This window comes from Mus caroli, chromosome 4, assembly GCF_900094665.2.
Source record: "Mus caroli chromosome 4, CAROLI_EIJ_v1.1, whole genome shotgun sequence".
Classification (NCBI taxonomy): Eukaryota; Metazoa; Chordata; class Mammalia; order Rodentia; family Muridae; genus Mus; species Mus caroli.
In genome coordinates this window covers 79,342,397-79,362,377 of record NC_034573.1, presented here as the reverse complement: position 1 = coordinate 79,362,377, position 19,981 = coordinate 79,342,397, and the positions used below count along the sequence as shown (strand labels likewise).

At 41.4% G+C, this 19,981-nt stretch overlaps 1 protein-coding gene across 1 annotated transcript in view; it reads left to right on the top strand.

The window, feature by feature from the left end:
* The window catches only part of Saxo1 (stabilizer of axonemal microtubules 1), a 100,299-nt gene that overhangs the window by 44,987 nt on the left and 35,331 nt on the right, over window positions 1–19,981 (top strand). The window lies entirely within an intron of this gene.

The window sequence follows — 19,981 nt, the reverse complement described above, 5'->3', positions numbered from 1 at the left end:
CGGAAGAGCTCTCCGCATATTCTTGATCCTACAGTCTTAAGATCCTGTGGCGGGTGTTGTGGGTAGCTGGCGAGTGTCAGCCGACCCTGCGCCCTAGCTGCCCCGGTGTTTTTCTGACCGGAAGAGCTCCATCTCCAAATTTAATTTTTATCTCACTGGGTGTTTCACCTGTGTGTGTATATGTGTACTGTGTGTGCTCTTTGTGCTCAGAGATCCTGGAGGACGGTGTAGGTTCCACCCAGAACTAGAGTAACAGACAGTTATGAGCCACCGTGTGGGAAGCTGGGAATTGAGTCCAAGTCCTCTGGAAAAGCAGTCCACTCTTAACCACTGAGCCATCTCCACTTCCTTGCCTGTTTTCTGTTGGTAACTTCTTGTCACTGTGATGAAATAGCCAAGCAAACAATTTAAGGGAGGAAGGATTCATTTTGATTCTTGGTTTCTAGAGGTTTCAGTCAGTGGTCTTTGGCTCTGTCCAGCTGTTCTGTGCCTTTGGTGAGACAGAACCTCTTGTTTTTAAAAGCATGTGGCTTAATCCATCTCATAAACAGAGAGTGACTGGTGGATGGGTGGGCAGGGGCAGGACAAGATGTATTCTCCCAGAATTTGGCCCCAGTGACCTACTTCTTTTTTTCCAGTTAGGTCCTACCTATTTTTTGTTTATTTTTGTTCAAGGAAAACAGGGTCTTACTATGCAATCTTGGCTGGCTTGGAGCTTGTTTCATAACTCAAACTGGCCTCAAACTCATAGAGATCCACCTGCCTCTGCCTCCTAGGTGCTGGAATTCAATGTGTGCATCACCACACCTGGCTAGGCCCCATCTCTCAAAATTCCTAGGACCTCCAAAGTAGTCCTGCCAACTGGGACACATGATCCTTTTTTGGGAGTAATTCATATTCCAAGACCTGACTCTTGATTCCATAAATTTCTTTATAATGGGGCATTGTATATTTGTGTTCTGATCCCAGCAAGTAGATAGCGATTTTTGAGAACTCAAGGCTACTGGCAATGTTTTTTTTTTTTTTTTTTTTTTTTTTTTTTTTTTAAGGGGGCATTGCCTGGTGTACAGTCTGTGTTGGAAATGTTTGTGGTATAGATCCTGGAAGAGTTAAGTCATAGTGTAGCCAGGACATGCAGACGAGATAAGTGGGTAGGGTGGGTAAGGGAAAAAACAAGGACAGAGTATGGGCAAAATGATGGGGTTCTGTAGAATCTGGGGGACTCTGACTAGGGGTTGCTTACAGGCTCAGTGGAAATATCCCAAGTTCATATCATCATGGATGTCCTTGTGTGTGCCTACAGCAGACCTGGTTCTATGACAGTCCTTCATAGAGACTCCCAGCTTCAGATTTTGAGCCTTCTAGTCTAAGCAGATTTTAATGTAGTGATTAGGTTCATACAGATGAACGACGAAGGACTGTGCCAGGTACACAAGCAGTGCTCAGTAGCTGTCAATTATTTATGATGTTGTTCTTGAAAGTGAACCAACTCATTGGTGTATAACCTATATTTATGGACAAAGGGCAAAGAGCTCCTGAGAAGTTTTCAGCAGGTCTAATAGAAGTAGGTGGTGTTTGCCTTTTCAATGATTTGAGGTAAAGAGAAGAGGATTAACTCTCTGCATCATCGATAGCTGAGAATTTTACTTTTGTGAATCTTTTCAGAAAGAAGGTTTATATTCTACCAGAAATCATAAGTGCCACAATCATCCTCTTCTCTCCTAATGCCTCTTTATTCTCTAGGACTTTGCCAACATCTGGAGGATCTAGTAAGACATACTCTTTAAATCCTTTGTGTTATTTTAGAAACCTGAGGGGTTTGTCAAGTTCCCATTTTAGCTAAAACTAATATATATGTATAATTAACATACATATACATATACATATACATATACATATACATATACATATACATATACATATACATATACATATACATATACATATACATGTATACACACACACACACACACACACACACACACACTCATTTCCTTAGGCCAAAATCCTGTGTGGGCGTTAAACAAAGGCCAGCCTGGTTCTTTCTTTTGGTGATTGGTCACTTAGCATAAAGCAGGATATCTGTAGATAAGAAAGTATGTTGCCTTTATATTTTATAATGCTGTCTTCTAATGAATGAGTGGAGCTTAAATCCCTGGTAAACATTTATTTTCAGAGGTAATATTTTGAGAAGGTACAATTGGGAGGGAGTGACTTACAAAGATTTCCTTTAGGCAAAATATTTGGGAGAGACAGAAGAAAAAAAATCTTTAATAAAATCAGAGACTATTTTGACATACTGAATTATGACTTCATAGCACAGGGAACTAATCTCATTCCATCTGTTCAGCTGTGGTAATAATTAAACTTGGGGGTTGATGGTAAGGGGTGTCTTATAACAGTGACTTTAATCCCTAAGAATCAAATGCTTCTTTAAAAGTATTTATTTTACTCAAAGGAATAAATTTAGTGAAATAAGACTATTTTCCTAAAATCATTCCATTCATTGTTAAATTATTTTTCTTTCAGTTTAATGACATTATGGGAGATTTGGCTCAATTTTTGAAACTCTTTACGGAGGTAGAGAGGAATATGATGCTAAGAACTTGTTGATGGCAGCTACAGCAGCTTTGGAAATCTGGCCATCAATAGATACTGTGAAGGTTTCAAGAAGTGAAGCAAACAGCACTGGGGTATGGGGACTGTTAAGTTAATGATAGTAACCATTGGCTCATGAACACTATAGAAATCTGCACTGTTGGAGTTAGCTGTTGGTTGATTGATTGGGAACTTTCTGTTTGCCTGCCTGGGTTTGCCACTTGCTGTTAGGCAGGTACTCCTCTTCTCTTCTCTTCTCTTCTCTTCTCTTCTCTTCTCTTCTCTTCTCTTCTCTTCTCTTCTTTCTTTTTGTGGCTGGTCAGAGAAAAGGCACTTGCTGTGTAGAAGAGCTATGGATGATCAGACTGGGCTAGGGGTGTGTGGAGAAAGCCATTTCTCTCTGTTGCCTACAGTATGAGACAGAGCCCATGTTTAGAGAGGGAAAGACATTGAGAATATGAAATCTGACATGGTGGTCATGAAGGTACCGCCATTGGGCATATCCATAAGTCAATAGATACAATGGAATGTCTGCTAAACTGCTTGAAATCAATAACTTAGATTTATTTTTACTTTATGTTTTACCTGCATGTATACAAGTATACTGCAGGTGTTCCTGATGTCCAAGGAAGCCAGAGCAGGGCACTGGATATCCTGTAACGGCCAGTAACATATGGTAGAGAGCTGGAAACCTAAGCCACTCTTCTGTGTAAGAGCAGCAACGTTCTCAACAGCTGGGCCATCTCTCTAGCACCACGATCAGTAACTTTGAAGGCACTCAGAGATTCCTAGGCCTTTCGGTGATTATACAAGGTATCATAGTCATGATGGTACCCCAGAGAGGGATTACAGACCCTGAGACAGGGGGATGCACAGACCCCTAGACTCTTTTCAGGAGAAGATGGTGGCAGCTGCCCATGAAATGGCACTTTCAGGACTTTTGGGCTCTACTCAAGTTGCTGCTGGTTCAGCTTTGAAACTACAAGCAGAAATGGATGGTTGTGTCTCCACTGAGCTTAGATGCTCATCTGTTGGGGACAGCACCAATAGTGAAGACAGCCTCCGGCCAGTCCTTATTTATAAAGTCACCCAGAACGTTCAGTTATCTCCCTAGACTCAGGAACCAGAGAAGGAGGAGAGATCTCATGAACTCCTTTTTGGGGTCATCTGACCTCCATGCTGACAGTGCTGGGTGATCCTAGCCAGTCCCTGTGTAGCCCCAGAGAGCTCCAGAAGTACGGAGTTTTGTTCTTTAATCAAGATGAGGAAAAGGGCCCATGGGGTGGGAGAAATTATCAAGAAAATTCATGCCGAGTGGTTGCCAGAGATTAATGTGGTGTTTAGCGCAACAGTTATCTTTTTACCTGAATTAATTATATGAGACATTTAACATGTTGACACAGCAAGCCAAACATCTGGGGTTTTATGGATGGTGGCATTTATTCAACTGTTTGTTCTCCCTGCTTTCCAAGTAAGTCCCCAATCATCAGGTTCCATTCATTGGTAACTTAGGCAGAGACCACATATCCCCAGCTCTGGTTAATGTTCATGCCAAAGGGCATCATATTCTGAGAAATGCCCTTGAACATTCCTCAGAATGACACTGGGTACGGTGAAAGGGCATTAAGAGTCAGCCAGACTCAGTCATTAATTCTAGTTTTGTTGGTGATTGTTATATAATACTGATTATGACATTAACACACTTGGCCTGGCCTCCTTAGCTGGGGTGTTGATGGCCATGGTAGTGTATGTACATTTACTTGTTAAGCTTTGATGCCCACTCAGATCTCAGAACTGCACAAAGAATGAGACAAAACAGCATAGCAAAGCTGTAGAAACTGTGGATGTTTTACAAATTGTTGTTCCCAAATACTAATATTTGTGTGCTCCAGCTATCGGCTTAGCTGGTTATTTAATGGTAAGCAAGATACCTTTCCATTTAGTATGAACCTAGTCTGGGGGACATTATCTTTTTTAAGGTTTGTTTTTACTTTTGTGTGTGTTTGTGTGAGTATGAGCCACACACGCACAGGTGTCTGCCAAAGCCAGAAGAGGGTACTGGACCCTTGGCAGCTGGAGTTATATGTAGTTATGGGCCTCCTCCATGGGTACTAGATACCAAACTCAAATCTTTTGGAAGAACAGCAAGTGCTCCTTAGCACTGAGTCATCTCTACAGCCCCATAAGCAACAGCTGTTAGTATTATAGGACTAATGTTCTGATGAGAGTCATCTCAGGTGTCAAGGTAGGCATACATAGTGGTGAGTTGGCAAGTCTAGGAGAGTCTTTTGTTTTCAAATAGGGAGTCAAAGAGGCCTGGGTGTGTATTTGCGGTGCCTGAAGGAAAGCCTTGAAAAGATGTGTTTACCATAGCTGTAGGGTTTTCCCAGATTTTACAAGGTCCTGAGGTTTTTGGGAAGAGAGTAAAACTCTAGTCAAGTATGTAGGCTTGCTGCGTTTTGGCTGGAGGATACTGACAGACCATGTGGGAACAAGCCCAGCGCAGCTGACGGCACCTTCAGAGTGTGAGAAACAGGCTTCCTCTGGCTGTTGGCTCTGCACTTATCATCAGTTTAAATCAAGGGCCTGTTTTGTCCCAGGTGGTTGGACCGAAGCCCCATTGGCCTCGAGGGAAGCACTTGCTTCAGCAGATACACTCTTGTTTGTGTAGGCACAAGCTCTCAGGGATCTGGTTTAATTTTTTCCTTAATTTGGAAGAATTTAAATCTGCAAAGCAGAGAGAACAGGGGGACAGCCCCCCACCAAGTCTGGCTCTTGAGCATAGGCAGTGAGTGATGAGTCTGACCACATTTGGTCCATCCGTCTATTCCAGTCCATCATGTCACTTCACCACTGCATCTCTCCTCATGCTTCGCTAGAGGAACAGTTCCGTACACAGTCACAATCACATCTAAAAATCCAGGGATTAAAGAAACAAAACTTCAAAACTCCAGTGGTCTATGAACAATTGTAAACATACAGCAAAAATCAAAAGGATTTGAAAATAAACGGCTCCCAACATTGACAACATCTCTCCTGCTCACCCCCTCCTTCGTTCTCCCAATCTATCATTTCATGGATTTGCAGGTAAATCACGGAGATCAGTAAATCTTTCCTCTGAGTAGTTCTGCATTAATTTCAAAACCTAGAGCACAACAGCTGCTTGCTTTTCTCCCCTTTGAAGTAAACTGTGCGCTGAAGTGCGTACACCCTCGGGCATGTTTATTGAGTTTTAACTAATTCAGGTGCCTAACCTAAGTTCCTATCTAGATTCAAGCCACTGCCAGCATCCTTGAGCGTGCCTGCGCACTTCATCAGCCTGGGGTAATTACCAATTTGATTGATTTGATTTGTTTTTTTCACTGAAGATTAGATCCTTCTATCTGGCTTGCCTCCTCTCTGTTCAGACTCTCTAACCTCATTCACCTCCCTTTTCTTGGTAGCTTTGCACCTCCATGCTCTCACTCCATTGATGTCTATCTGCCCATCTGCTTTTCTCCCTGCAGAATGGCCTGACTCCTTTATAAACCACTGTCCTGTGATGAGCATGGCTTAGTCAACATTTCTTGTGGTCCTCATCAGTGATTTTTTTTTTTTTGAGCTTGTACTCTACTTGTTGCTTTTGCCGCTTGATATTTTTATCTTTAAATATATCTATCCTTTGTGAAATTTACATATATACAATGTATTTTGATTACATTTATCCCCAAGCCCTTTTACACCTTCCAACTTCACATCCTCTTTTCTTCTCTTTTAAAAAACTAAGCTACAGACTCCAACACGCTTTTTCTTGTTCTTAAGCATGGTATTCTCTATAAAGCTTTGTTTTTAATCCTTTTCCTTCTTGGCAACTTCATCCATGTTTTATGGCTCTGTTGTCAGTCCAGATGTCTTCCAAACTTGTTATTCCTTCAGGTCCTCATGTTCAGCAGCCTGTGGACGTCTCTGCCAGGATTTCTTTTTTCTTTTTCTTTCTCCCCTTCCTTTTGGTGCCCTCAACAGACATAGCTGAAAAACCCAGTGTTCTTTGTCCTTAAACCTGGTGTGACCTCAGAGCCTACTAACTGGGCGTAAGCCAGGTGGTGGCCTCTGCTAGTGGGAGTATTGTTTGCACCTCTATATTAGTTACTTTTCAATTGTTGTGGCAAAGCAACGTGACTAAGTCACCTTATAGAAAAAAAATAGCTTATTTTGGCCTATCATTCCTGTGGGATAAGAGTTCATCTTGTCAGGGAGACATGGCAGCAGGCAACAGGTGTGGCAGTTGGAACAGCAAGTTGGGAGCTCACACCCTCGGTGGCAAGCACACACAGAGAGAACTGGTGTATATGAGACTTTGAACCCTCAAAGCCCACTTGCAGTGATGTATGCCCTCTCTAGCATCACCAGAATAATCACCATCATCTTCTCCTCCTTCTTCAATAGCACAAGTCCAGTTATTGCGGTCTGCATCTGCATAGGTAAAGGACCATCCACTGGAACATGAACAACCTAAGAGCAGCCATATCCCTGAAGAGACCCACTCTCTCTTCCTCAGTAGCTATCAGTTGCTAACAACTCGTTAGCTAGTGGTGGGCCCTTGGTGAGTCCCTCCTCTATCCAGGCTGGAATGTTGATTGATTCAGTGTTGTGCAGATCTTGTCCATGAACCATAGCATCAGTGATTTCATGCATTATATAGCCACATATTTCATAGCCTTCCTCTCCATCCTCTTTCCTCTCTTTCTGTCTGTTCTCTTTTCTGTGAAGGTGGTGATAGTTGTGGGGTGATTTAGATATCTCTTTTAAGCCTAAGCACTCAGTAGTCACACATTTTCAGCGCTTGGACCAGTTATCAGTCTCTGTGCATTTCAAGATGGAGCTTCTGTGACCAATGTTGAGAGCAGCACAAATCTATTTGTATGAAAGTAAAATTTAGAAGGCAGTTTGGTGGCCTGTAAAACAGTAGTAGGCTTCTTTCTAGGACTTGAAACTTCCCTAAGGGAAGCTATGGGCTTTGATCAGGTTACACCACTAAGCACTAATTCTTTCCTGTAGAGGAGGCCTCTTATCCAATCAGAAGGCAGCTTGGTATTTCCCTAAAGGTCATGCTACTATTTCACCAGTGGGCACATGTTGGTTGGCAGGTAGCTATTGTAGTAGGTACTGCTGGGTAAGGCTATTGAAGTCTTTTCTGCCCTGGCAGACTATGTAACACCTCCCAGCAGGGAGAAGTTTTCAGGTCAGCTGTACGTTGCTTTTTCTAGGTTCTGCAACCACAGTGTGTCTTCAGCAATAGGGTCTTACCATCTTGTTATAGAGGGCAGGGGGTTACCGAGAGCAATGGCAGTGGTTTGTACTGTGTTGGGAGCCTGCGAGATCCTAACCACCTTTGACCAATAACTCATAGGGAGGTATCCTGTGCCTGGCACTAGGATTTTTTAATAACCCATGTATGCTGGGACCAGCATTATCTACCCACACAGGATATCTCTGTTTAAATGAGTTCTTTTTAGAAACTTAAGTATTTTAACTGGCTTATAAACAACTGGTCTTCAGTAAGATCCTTAGTTTTTCTGTTAATCCTTAGTTTTTTTTTTTTTTTTTTTTGACACTGTACCATCTCCTTTAGCCAACCCTCTATCCCCATCCCTGCTTAAACTCTTAATTCCTGGGGTTTCCTCTCTCTACTTTTATATCACATGTATTGTGTCTCATCATCCACTTCAGACCTCTTCCTTTCCACCTCTTGTGGCTTTTCTAGATTTCTAGCTTTCTGAGCTCTCCAGGTACTCTAGAGCAAACATCTCAGTTTGAAGACAGGATCCACATGCAAGTGATCATGTGTCACAGTTTTCTTTCTGAGCCTATGTCACTTCCTATATAGCTTCTCAGATCCACCATTTTCCTGTAGAGTTCATGATTTGATTTTTTTTTTTTACAGATGAATAAAATTCACTGTCTATGCACTGCATTTTCACTATCTATGCATGAATTGCTAGACACGTGGACTGATTGTTAACTATGTATGAATGGAGCCACAGTGAACATGGATGTGTTTGTATCTCTGCAGTAGGATATGAGATCCTTTGGGTATGCCATAAGGGGTATGGCTGAGTTGTAGAGTAGTTCTATTTTTATTTTTTTGAGATATTCACAAGTCTAACAAAATTGAGATTTAGACAGTGGTGGTTTCAGTTTATACTTCCTCCAACAGTGGATCAAAGTTCCTTTTTCTTCACCTCCTCACCAACATTTGCTGTCATTTGTTTTCTTGACATTAGCCATTTTGCCTGAGTTGAAATCTCCAAGTAGTGTTAATCTGCCTTCCCATGATGGCCAATGCTGTCGAATACTTTGTTTTTTATGTTATTTATTTATTCTATGTATATGAGTGTTTTCATGTACAGCAAAAGAGGAATCAGCTTTCATTACAGATGGTTGTGAGCCGCCAGGTGGTTGCTAGGAATTGAACCAAGGATCTTTGGAAGAGCAAGCAGTGCTCTTACCTGCTGAGCCATCTCTTCAGCCCAGATATTGAACATTTTTAAAAATGCTTACTGAGAGCTGTTGAGATTTCTCTGCAGGTACTAATGACATGAGGCCAATCTACAAAACTCATATGGTTGAAGAAGGGAACCAACTCCCAAAAGTTATCCTCTGGTAACTTTCTCATATTCAGTCTCCTATTAATACATCTTGCCACTCCTGTCCTATACTCCTGGTCCCTTTCTTCCACCAAAGACTTGTCCTTCTATTGCAAATTGTTGTTAAATTTTTCACTAGGTAATCTTTAAGGTTATGTGTTTTTCAACATATGCAAGGGTTCTGATGTGCTTTTTTGTTATCCAGGACATGGTCCCCTGAAGGTTTAACCACCACTAAAGTGTTCCAGTTTGTAAACCCAGATCCTTCACTGTCATGTGGATGGAGTATTCGCCAGAGTTATTTGTATTTTTTATGCTTAAAAAATCTATAGGCAAGGTGAGAGGAGGGAGTAATCGGAGTATTGTCTGGAGATCATCATGAGGCATATGTATGTTCACAAGCTGTCTTCTGTTGAATGCTTAGCTATATGAATGAGACCTCAATATCACCTCCTATAAAGCCAAGGGAACACTATGGAAGAGGGGGAAGAAAGACTATAAGAGGTGGAGGGTGGAGGGTGGAGGAGAGTAGAGTCGAGCACCGTCTTCCAGGCATGGTGCAGTGGATGCACTCTTGCACTCAGAGCAATTGTGATATTCAAATGAAATACCAAACATTTGATTTACCAAATGGAGACTTGGGAGCCAGATGCTGTGATGAAAGCCTGCTAAATCAGAGAGGCAGAGAAAGGAGCCAGCTCACTTCCCTACTCCACTGAGGTCCCAGAAGAAAAAAAAAAAAAAAAAAAAAACCCTCTTTTCCTTCCCCAGGCTGTCTTAAGTACCCTTCAACTCAAGATCCTCCTTTCTCTTTCCTGGGATTTTTAAATGTTCACACCTGTTCAAATGGTAGCTTGCTCTGTCTCTTGATTTTGTTTAGCTCTTAGGTTAAATGTGTGTGTTAGGGCTGAACCACACCACCACAAGAAACAGGTTTGTCCAGTTCACAGTCTTGGGGTTCACAATCTGATCAAATATCCTGAAGCAGTGATACCTGCACAGGACCAACACAAGACTGGGCCTGTCATTGTTCTATTGTGGAGGGAGGAGAAGCTGTTGGGGTCCCACTCTTCCCTGAGGATCTATAGACAGTTAATTGTTGCTGGGAAAGAGAGACACACTTTCTTCAGTGGTGTAACTGTTGGTAAAATGCTTTGGTAAATAACCACTCAGTTTTGTTCCTATAAAGCAACCCTTAAGAAACTCATGTGTTACACACACACACACACACAGAGAGAGAGAGAGAGAGAGAGAGAGAGAGAGAGAGAAATAGAAATAGAAATAGAAATAGAAATAGAAATAGAAGGGAACTAATTGGGTTGAGGAATGAGATTGGTGGGAGTGAAAAGGGGATAAGTGGGTCAATGGGGGTGAAGATAGTCAAATATATATATATATATTTATAAACACATTATAATACATGGTTAATATATGCTAATAAAAATGTAAAAAGTATCTGTTTTTGAGTCTGTAAAACCATTTCACTTGATCCTTGTCTTTGGGTATGTCATAAAGATAAGAGGAATCAGTAGATATCGGCTTATGAACTCCTGCTGCTAATTAATTGACATATCTTTTGGGAAGTATTGGTTCTGTCAGTGGGCCTGGATTTCTGGAACTATAAAGAGAAGAAAACTTTGAATTCTCATCTGGAGACCTTGCCTTTAGTATCTCAGCTTCTGTTCTTCAGCCACCCTAGAATCATTCTAAGCTATCCTGTGTTATGGCTTGAGGTTTGGAGATCCTTGTCCCCACCGCACTGAGAATATATTTCCTGCAGCAGCAAGTGTTGGGTCCTCCCTCCCCCTCCCTCATCCCCCAGCAGCTGTGATAGCTCACAAGCTTCAGTCTACTGGGAAAAAGGAAAAACAGACTGCAAATCCTTTAAGAGCTTGAACTTTGAGTTCTAAATTGGATAGAAAGTGGAAGCCAGTTTATGTGGGAGGTGACACAGGGCTGTGAGGGAGGCTGTTGCTGGCCAGCTGTATGACCCCAGGCTGGGACGCAATGTCTTTGAGTCTCAGCATCTACATCTGCACGGTGAAGCAGAGAGGCTGGCTGATCTCCAGGGTCCTTCATGATCTAGCCGTCTGTATTCTTTTCTGTAGCTGCGATTACTTTAATGACAGTCTCCTGTTTACAAAGTAATGGAAGTCCCAGGGTTTTCAAGAGCATTTGCACTTGTATGTACTTGTTGGTATGTGCTGGGATATTTTCTGTGTCAATGGAAGACTGAGTATAGCGAAGGGAGCTTGGATGGACAGGGCAAAGATTTGCCTGCGAACTGACTTCCTTTTGGGTTACCCAAGAAGCCAGGGACAGTATGCCTTATCAATCCATATGGCATATGGCTGTAGTTAAGAGCACTTTGGCTACATTGCCTTTTAGCCATGAACTTGAGTAAGATGGCATCTCCTAAGCCTCAGTTTCCATGTTTGCTAAGCTGGGATTAAAAAAGAAATGTCTCCCTCATAGTATGAAGATTATCTGGGAAAAAGAGAAACCGTTTCCTGTGGTGCATAACAATTGCACCATACATGAAACCTGTTAGAGTATTGTCAGCCATGTTATAACCATAAGAACAATTGTGCAAAGCATCATAGGAGATAAAGGGTGGCGAAAGGGCACTTGTCCAGTCAGGTAAGTATGACTGACTTTTATTTTGTCCAAATTTTTAATTTTTTGAGTATTACAGTTACATTTCCACTTTTTTCTCACCACTTCTCCTCTTCCTGTGTTTCTCCCTCTAAACTTTATGACATCACATTTTATAATTATTATTGTTATGTGTTTAGGCACATATTCCCCCCACCCCCACTACTGAGCCCATTAAGTATTGTTTTTATGTCTATGCGTTTAGGCTGACTATTTGCAATTGGATTCCCTTTCAGAGGGGTTGTCCATGTTGAAGACCAACGTTTCCTTTTCTCAGCAGCCACTGACTGCCTGTAGCTCTTCATCTAGGGGTGGGGCCTTGTGAAATTTCCCCTATTTGAATTGGTATGTTGACTGGTGGTGTCATTATGTAAGTCTTGTTTAATCTCCCATACTGTTTAGATTTCATGGGTACAGTATCACTTGTCATGCCTAGAAGACATTCCAGAAGCAGGCATTTCGGTCCTCTGGCTCTTATAATCTTTCTGATCCTTCTTTTCAATGTGTCTTGAGCCAGGTGTGGATGTTATATTGCAGCGATACCAACTGGGGTTGATTTTCTTCAGTCATGGGTAGTAGGCCTAAGACCAATTGAGCAGCTACTTGTTACCCCAAGATAAGAGTGCCACTACTATACTATTGTGGGTATTTGGCAGGGCCAGTCATATTGTGGTTTATAAGCTATATTTAATTATATGTTTCACAATAACTAGTAGAGGGGATTTTGAATGTTCTTAGTACAAAGAAATGTTTGAGGGGATAGACATTTCTGTTAGTTTGATTTGATCACTGTATATTGTATACATGTACTGAGATAGTCTGTAACCCACAAAACATGTACACTTGTGATATCAGTGAAAAATAGAAAATGTTAGATGATGAGAAGTCAAGATGGCAAAAGTGAAAAAGAGGAACATAGCACTATTTAGCATCTGAGCAGGAGTGTCCGAGTCAGTGACCGTGTCCAGTGGGCTCATCAATAACCCTGAGGAGAGCTGGAGGGAGATGGGTTAGGAAGAGTGTTCTGTGGGTAAAAGGTACTTGCTGCCGAAGCCTGGCCACCTGAGTTTGATCCCTGGAGCCCCTATCAGCACAGCTCCCTATCAGGAGAGATCAGACTCTGTAAGTTGTTCATTGATCTCCACACACATGCTGTGGCTCCCTTCTTCCACGAAACATACAATTAACATATTTAGATATGGTGGCATCTAGGAAGGGCCTTTGAAAGGAAGCATTTTGTACAAGTGAAGGTACAGGAGAAGAGCAAATGTAGGGAGTGATACAGGCTCATCAAATGGTAGCTCAAAGCTGTAGGTTGAGCTAAACTATGGGAGAACTTTATTTCCATGTGTTTTAGTATTTTTGACTATGCCACATGAAGGCATTTTAGAGAACTCAAGGAACAAACTGCAAATTAGAAAACAAAATTTTCTTTTCTTGAGATAGGCTTAGTGTAGGTCAGGCTGGCCATGAACTTGCTTTGTAGATGAAGGTGGCCTTGGACTCTTAAGTGCTGAGAATGTGGGAACGAACCATCAGGAATGGTTCACAAATACTTGTAAGCATTTGTGTCCAGCCACATTTATAGTAAGCACTGAGAACCTATGTGTGCTGGCAGCTCCTTTGAACCTTCAGATTCTAGATCTGTGCTTTCCAGTATGAAAGCGACTATCGCATGGGGCTGCTGAGCACTTGCGATGTGATTGCTCTAAACTGAGATACACTGTAAATGTACAATAAATGTTGGATTTTGAAGAATATAAAATAAAATAGCACAATAATTTTTATACTGGTGGTTTGTTGAGATGAGAGATTTTGGAAAAGGCTGAGTAAGTAAAACCTTCCTTGTTTCTTTATACCATTTTAATGTGACCAACAGACGTAAGGTGACATATGTGGTTTGTATTTTATTTCTAGTAAATGATGTTATTCAAGGGAACCATTCTAACTCCTGTCATCCATTGTAGGGTAACCTGAGTCACAGATGGCTTGAGCCAGATGCATGCTGGGGGAGTGCCTTATGATAGGACCTGCACTGTATCCACAGCTGGGTTGTGTCTATTATTCTGAGCTGCAATATTGTTATCTGCATATGAGTCATTGGGTTGAATATTTTTCATACCCCTTCTCAGTTTTAATGTTCTGACTTTAGTTTGGAGCCAGTGTTCAGAATTAGCTATTATTAATTTTCTTGTGACTTTCATCAAGTCTCTACTACACCCTTTCCCAGGTGTCAGAGTAAGCTAGGATTGTTTCTTTTTCTCTCTCAAGTGGAAAGACTTTAGAGAGTTCTGCTGAATTAAGACCCCCTTTGCCCTCTTGGTTTTACACCCCTCATCCCCCACTGTTTGCTCCATCTGGGCTTTTGTGAGTAGGCACCAGAGCAAGGTGACCAAGGCAGCTGTTCAATGACATAAGTGCCCCAACTGGAAGGACTTTCGGGAATTTGGGTCATGGTCATGAAACCTACTTTCAAATGTCCCAGAAATGGTGATCTACAAATGTGCTTAGATGCCACAAAAACAAGAATCTAAATTTTTTGTATATTTAGGCTATAGGTGGAGCACAGGAGTCATTTTTATTTTCCTGGTGACTTGTAAATATCCTCCCCCCGCCCAAGTACATGTATGCCTTAGGTGTGTGTCTGCCTGCCTGTCTGTCTGTCTGTCTGTCTGTGTGGATGCGGGCACTCTTGGAGGCCAGAAAAGGGTATCAGATCTCCTGGAGTTAGAAGCCATTGTGAACTGCCTGACATGCATACTGGGAACTGAATTTGGGTCTTCTTCAAGAGCAGCAAGTGCTCTTAACAACCACCATTTCTTCAGCCCTGAACATATTTTCCTTTTAGCAGTTCTTCCTCCTATGCAGTGCCTTTCTTCTGTTTCCCATTCAACTATTACTCGAATTTGTCAGATGCTAGGCTAGCTTCCAGGATAGAGACCTCAGGCTTAGTCTTTATCCCAAGGGCATGTAGATGATCAAAGACATGGATCTCAGAGTCTTGAGAGATCTCAGACTATGCTATGCTACAGGCAGATGAAGGAGATATGAACCCTTTGAGCAAACCTAGACCATGAAACATTTATTTTTTCACTTAAAAATTTAAAAGTATAATCCATGAGTTCTACATTTACAGTATTTCCCCCTCTCCCCCCTCCCTTTGACTCCTCTCATGTCCCCTGACTCCCTCTCAGATTTATGGCTACTTATATTGAATTATTATAGTGACACACACACTGCTGAATCCATTTATTGTTGTTTATATGCACATGTGTTTAGGGTTGAGCAGTTGAGATTGGACAAGCTCTTAAGTAGCTCAACCAGAGAGAAGACTGATTCTCTCTCAGCCACCACTAATTACCTATAGCTCCTCATCTAGTGGTGGAGCCTTGTGAAATTTCCCTGATCCGAGGTGGTATGTTAACTGGTGGTATCATACGCAGGTCATGTTTAAGAAACTGTGTTGTTAAGATTTAATGGAGGAGCTAGAGAAAGTACCCAAGGAGCTAAAGGGAACTGCAACCCTATAGGTGGAACAACAATATGAAATAACCAGTACCCCGGAGCTCTTGTCTCTAGCTGCATATGTATCAGCTGTAAAGAGAGGCCCATTGGTCATGCAAACTTTATATGCCCCAGTACAGGGGAACGCCAGGGCCAAAAAGTGGGAGTGGGTGGGTAGGGGAGTCGGGGGGAGGGTCTGGGGGAATTTTGGGATAGCATTGGAAATGTAAATGAGGAAAATACCTAATAAAAATATTAAAAAAGAAAAAAAAAGATTTAGTGGCTTTCCTGCCATATATAGAAATCTCTACCATTTGGGAGATATCCTGACTCTCTGGCTTTTACAACCTTTTTCTTACCTTATGAACCAATGTTCCCTGAATCTTAGGTGTAGGGTTAAGTAGTAGATGTAGTAACCGGGGATGTGCACCCCATAGACATTTTCCCCTGCATGTTGACCAGTTGTAGATTTCTAAAATTGTTTTTTTTTTTAATTTATTTTATGTGTACAAGTGTTTTGCCTGTATGTATGCATGTACATATATGTTCCATGTGTATGCCTGGTCCTAGGAGAGGCCAAAAGAGGGTATCAGGTTCTCTGGGACTATAGCTATTAATAGTGATCAGCCAGCATGTGAGTGCTGGGAATCAAACCTGGCTCTCTGCAAGAACAAGTGCTCTAACTGTTAAGCCATCTCTCCATCCCCAGTTATATACTTTTGTAACGGCCTCTGTCTGCTATAAAAGAAGCTGCTTTGGTGAAAGGGGAGAGCTACATTTGTCTGTGGGATACAAGTAAGGATTTAGAGTGTAGTTGGGAGTTACACTGGTTTAGGAAATTGGCAATAGTGAATTCTCCTTTAGGGTTTATGACCTCATCACCCACAAGAAGTGGGCTAGTAATCATGTAAAATTCCAGGTATGTATTCCCTCCTGTTGAGTGGGTCTTCAGTCCAATTAGACAGCTGTTGGTTACATCTAGGCTGTAAGTGCCACTATTGCAAATTTTGGGATATCTTGCCAAATGAAACATTTTAGAGCAAAAGTTTTTGATATTTAAAGTAAGAGGAATATTCAGTTAACTCGTACGTGTGATAAATAAAACCTGTTTAATAAATGTATGTCAATACACATTTCCTTTGCTGGAACTTCAATCTGTACGGAAGCTTTATTGCCACGTTGAAATTCACTTTAAGATATAGATCACATTGTAGAATTTTGCCATTAAATTTATTTTTCTTTTGGAATAAATGGTTATAATACACTGCATTTAGGAGAAATAGCAACAGGCCAAGAGGAACATTTCACTGGTGTAAAAGTCAGGGCCTCTGAAGCAGGAAAAGCGTCCTCTGCCTGTAGAGTTTGTTAGATTGAGAATGCCTGGCTCAAGCTAGGCTCAGTGAGAGCTTGACTTTTCTCTCAAGAGTGTGTGAGTGAAATATATGTGCAGTGCTATTTTTGCTAAGTTGAACTTCCTGGCTTTTGGTTTGAGGTTTGTAGGAGTCCTAAAATGGTTGGCTTAAAGTGAGAACTCAGATGACTAGATTGAGTATGAACGCAGGAATGAGCATACTATCTCATATACAGTGGGAAGCATTTATTTTGAAAACACTAGTTTCTCTCTAGAGTGAACTCATCTATGCAATGGCTATTAACTATTTTATGAATGTGCATAAGATATGATTAATATTATACATTAAATGCTAACGATGTGTGCTTAAAAAAGTTCTGTTGATCATTTAACACCATAAAGTATATAGGGTCTGTGGAAGATCTCCTTGTAAACAGGAAGACAGTGACCTCCTCATCTGGTTTCTCTGCATTTTCAGTAACTTCACAGTTGAATACAGTATGGCCATATTAAGTGGGAGATTCTAGAAGTCACTCACAAGTTAAAATTACATGCCCTTCTGAGTAGTGAGATTAAGTCCATTGCCAGCTTACTACTCATCACTTTATCCAGTGTTTCCACCCTGTCTCTGCTGCTTGCCCTCCAATGTTTAGCTAAGTGTTCATCTATCAGATCAACTTGTGGTATTGAAAGGATTATACACAGCAATCCTTATATTACCTAATAACAGTCCCAAACTATAAGAACATCTGGATATACCAAAGGAGCCAGTAAGGTGTTTCCTCAAGTGTAAAGGTGAGTTCTCAACTTAATGAAGAAAAAACGTCATATGCTGAGGTCACTGAGGTCTATACTCAGTTATCGCTAACCTCTTTCTAACCCCTTTCTGTGCTGGATTTACAAATTAAACTTATACCTGGGTAAGAATGGATCACATAAATAGAGTACAAATAGGGTCCAGCATTATCTATGGCTTCAGGCATCTGGTGGTGGTTTTGGAATGTATCCATAAGCTGGGAGACAATATATCAAATATTTACCATGAGTCAAAGCTTTTTATGATAAAAATGAGCAGCAATCAAGACAACATCTTAAGGCCTTTTCTATTTACAGCCTTACAAATGAAACCGACATGACCAGGGATGTAATGTAAAAGTACTTGCTATTCACATGTGATTAGAGAGAGATGTATGGAAGAGCAGTGGAAGCAGCAATGTGTCTGCAAACTGTTGAATTAACAGCAGGGGCAACCAGACTACTGTTGCCTGGGACGCAGCCTACTCACCTTTTAACCCTTAAAAAAGCGACACACTGCTCTCTAGGGCAAAGTTATAGAAAATTCTTAGAGTTACAGGAAATTAGGTAGCTCAGAGTCCCATATATTCTTTCTTATGTACTTAGTTTTCTCTTTATTAACATTTTGTATTAGCATTGTCATATGATAAGTAAATAAATCAATTTTGGTATAAACAAAAATGAGAATCTTACTAAATCTTATTCAATATTAATTAAAATTAAATATCTAAATAACAAATATATTAAATACAAATACATTTACATTTAATAAATATATCAGTTAAACATTATTTAATAAATATATTAAATATATAATGTGTATATGCGTATGTATTATTTACTGGTACTTGAAATTGAACCTGGGACCTCTTGTATGCTAATCAGGTTTGCCATCACTGATCTGTGTACCCCAGCTCTCATTATTTTATATTACTTTTTTGCCAACTGTGGTGGGATCACACACCTATAATACTGACACCAAGAAGGTCAAGGCAGAAGGATGCTTAACTTTGTAAGAGACCATCCAGGGCCACAGAACAGGTGCCTGCCTCAAATATTACTGACCAGCTAATCAAAGCAAGTGCTTTCTGTATTCTTACTTCTGGTTTTCTTCTGGCATTTAAGATGGAGCTTTACTGTATAGCCCAGGCTGACCCCTTATGTGCTATTCTTCTGCCTCTGCTTCCTGTGCCTTAGTTCTGCTGATTTTTACAAATGTCTAGATCTCATATGTTTTCATTTGCTGTGATAAAATACTCTGATCAAAAGCAAATTAGGGAGGAAAGGGCTTATTTGGCTCACATTCCAGGCCACAGTCCATCACTGAGGGAAGCTGGGGCAGGAACTCAAAGCAGAGCCCATGCTTTCCAGCTTGTTCATTGGCTCAGATAATTTTTTTTAAATACAGCCCAGCCCCATGTACTTAGGGGTGGTGTTTCATACAGTGGGCAAGACCCTCCCAAGTCACCCATCAATCAAGACAATGTCTCACAGACATGCCCACAGGGCTTGATTTGAGGCAATCATTCAAAGAGGCTCCCTTTTCCCAAGTAACTCTGAGTTATATCTACTTGACCTGGCACAGACCCATGCTGCCTCTGTCTCTGCAAGTTTATATGAGCTTTGATCATGCTGACTTAGAGGACCTTGTTCTTCTGGTGTCTTCCATGCCCTCTGGCTCTTACACTCTGCCTCCTCTTCCTCAGGGTTTCCTGGGGGGAGGGGTTTGATGGAGACATCTCCTTTAGGCCTGAGTGTTCCTTTAGGCCTAGAGTGACATTACTCTATTCGTAATGTCTGCCTGTGGGTCTATTTCTTCCTGTCTGCTGCAGGAGAGAGCTTCTGTGATGATGACTGAGCAGGGGCACTGGTCTGCTTCCCCGGCTGGAGTCTGGATATACAACACTTTATCTGTTAGATTCTACCACCTTTAGTTAGTTGCTGTTAAAGTATATATGTCAACTTTTCAACTGGGCAAACGCTCAGGAGGGTGTTTGTAGTATTGACAGAAAACTGAGTAGCCGAGGGCTAGGGGTTTAGTTCAATCATGAACTTAGGGCTTAGGGCTCTGTGTAGAACACTGCAAAACAAGTCAGTCATTACAAAGCCTGCTCTTCTAGCTGAGTATTTAAAAATATTTATCTGTCTGTCTACCATTTTAGTGAGAAAGGGTCCCTCCATGTAGCTCAGGTGGGCTCCAAGTTTGAGTTTCTTTTCCTTGTGTGTCTTGAGCACAGGCACGTCGTATACCACTTTCACATCTTTATCTGCAAAGAATGAGAGTTTCTGCTCTCCTGAATCCTCATGGACAGAAATGGCTTACACTGAGCAGCCACAAACTCCTGGTCTCTCCTCTTTGATCCTGCTTCCCGTGTGCTATCCCAGAGTGTTGTGTCTTGATTTCTGTAATTAAAATATAAAATTTAGCTGTGTGTGCCGACACACACCTGTG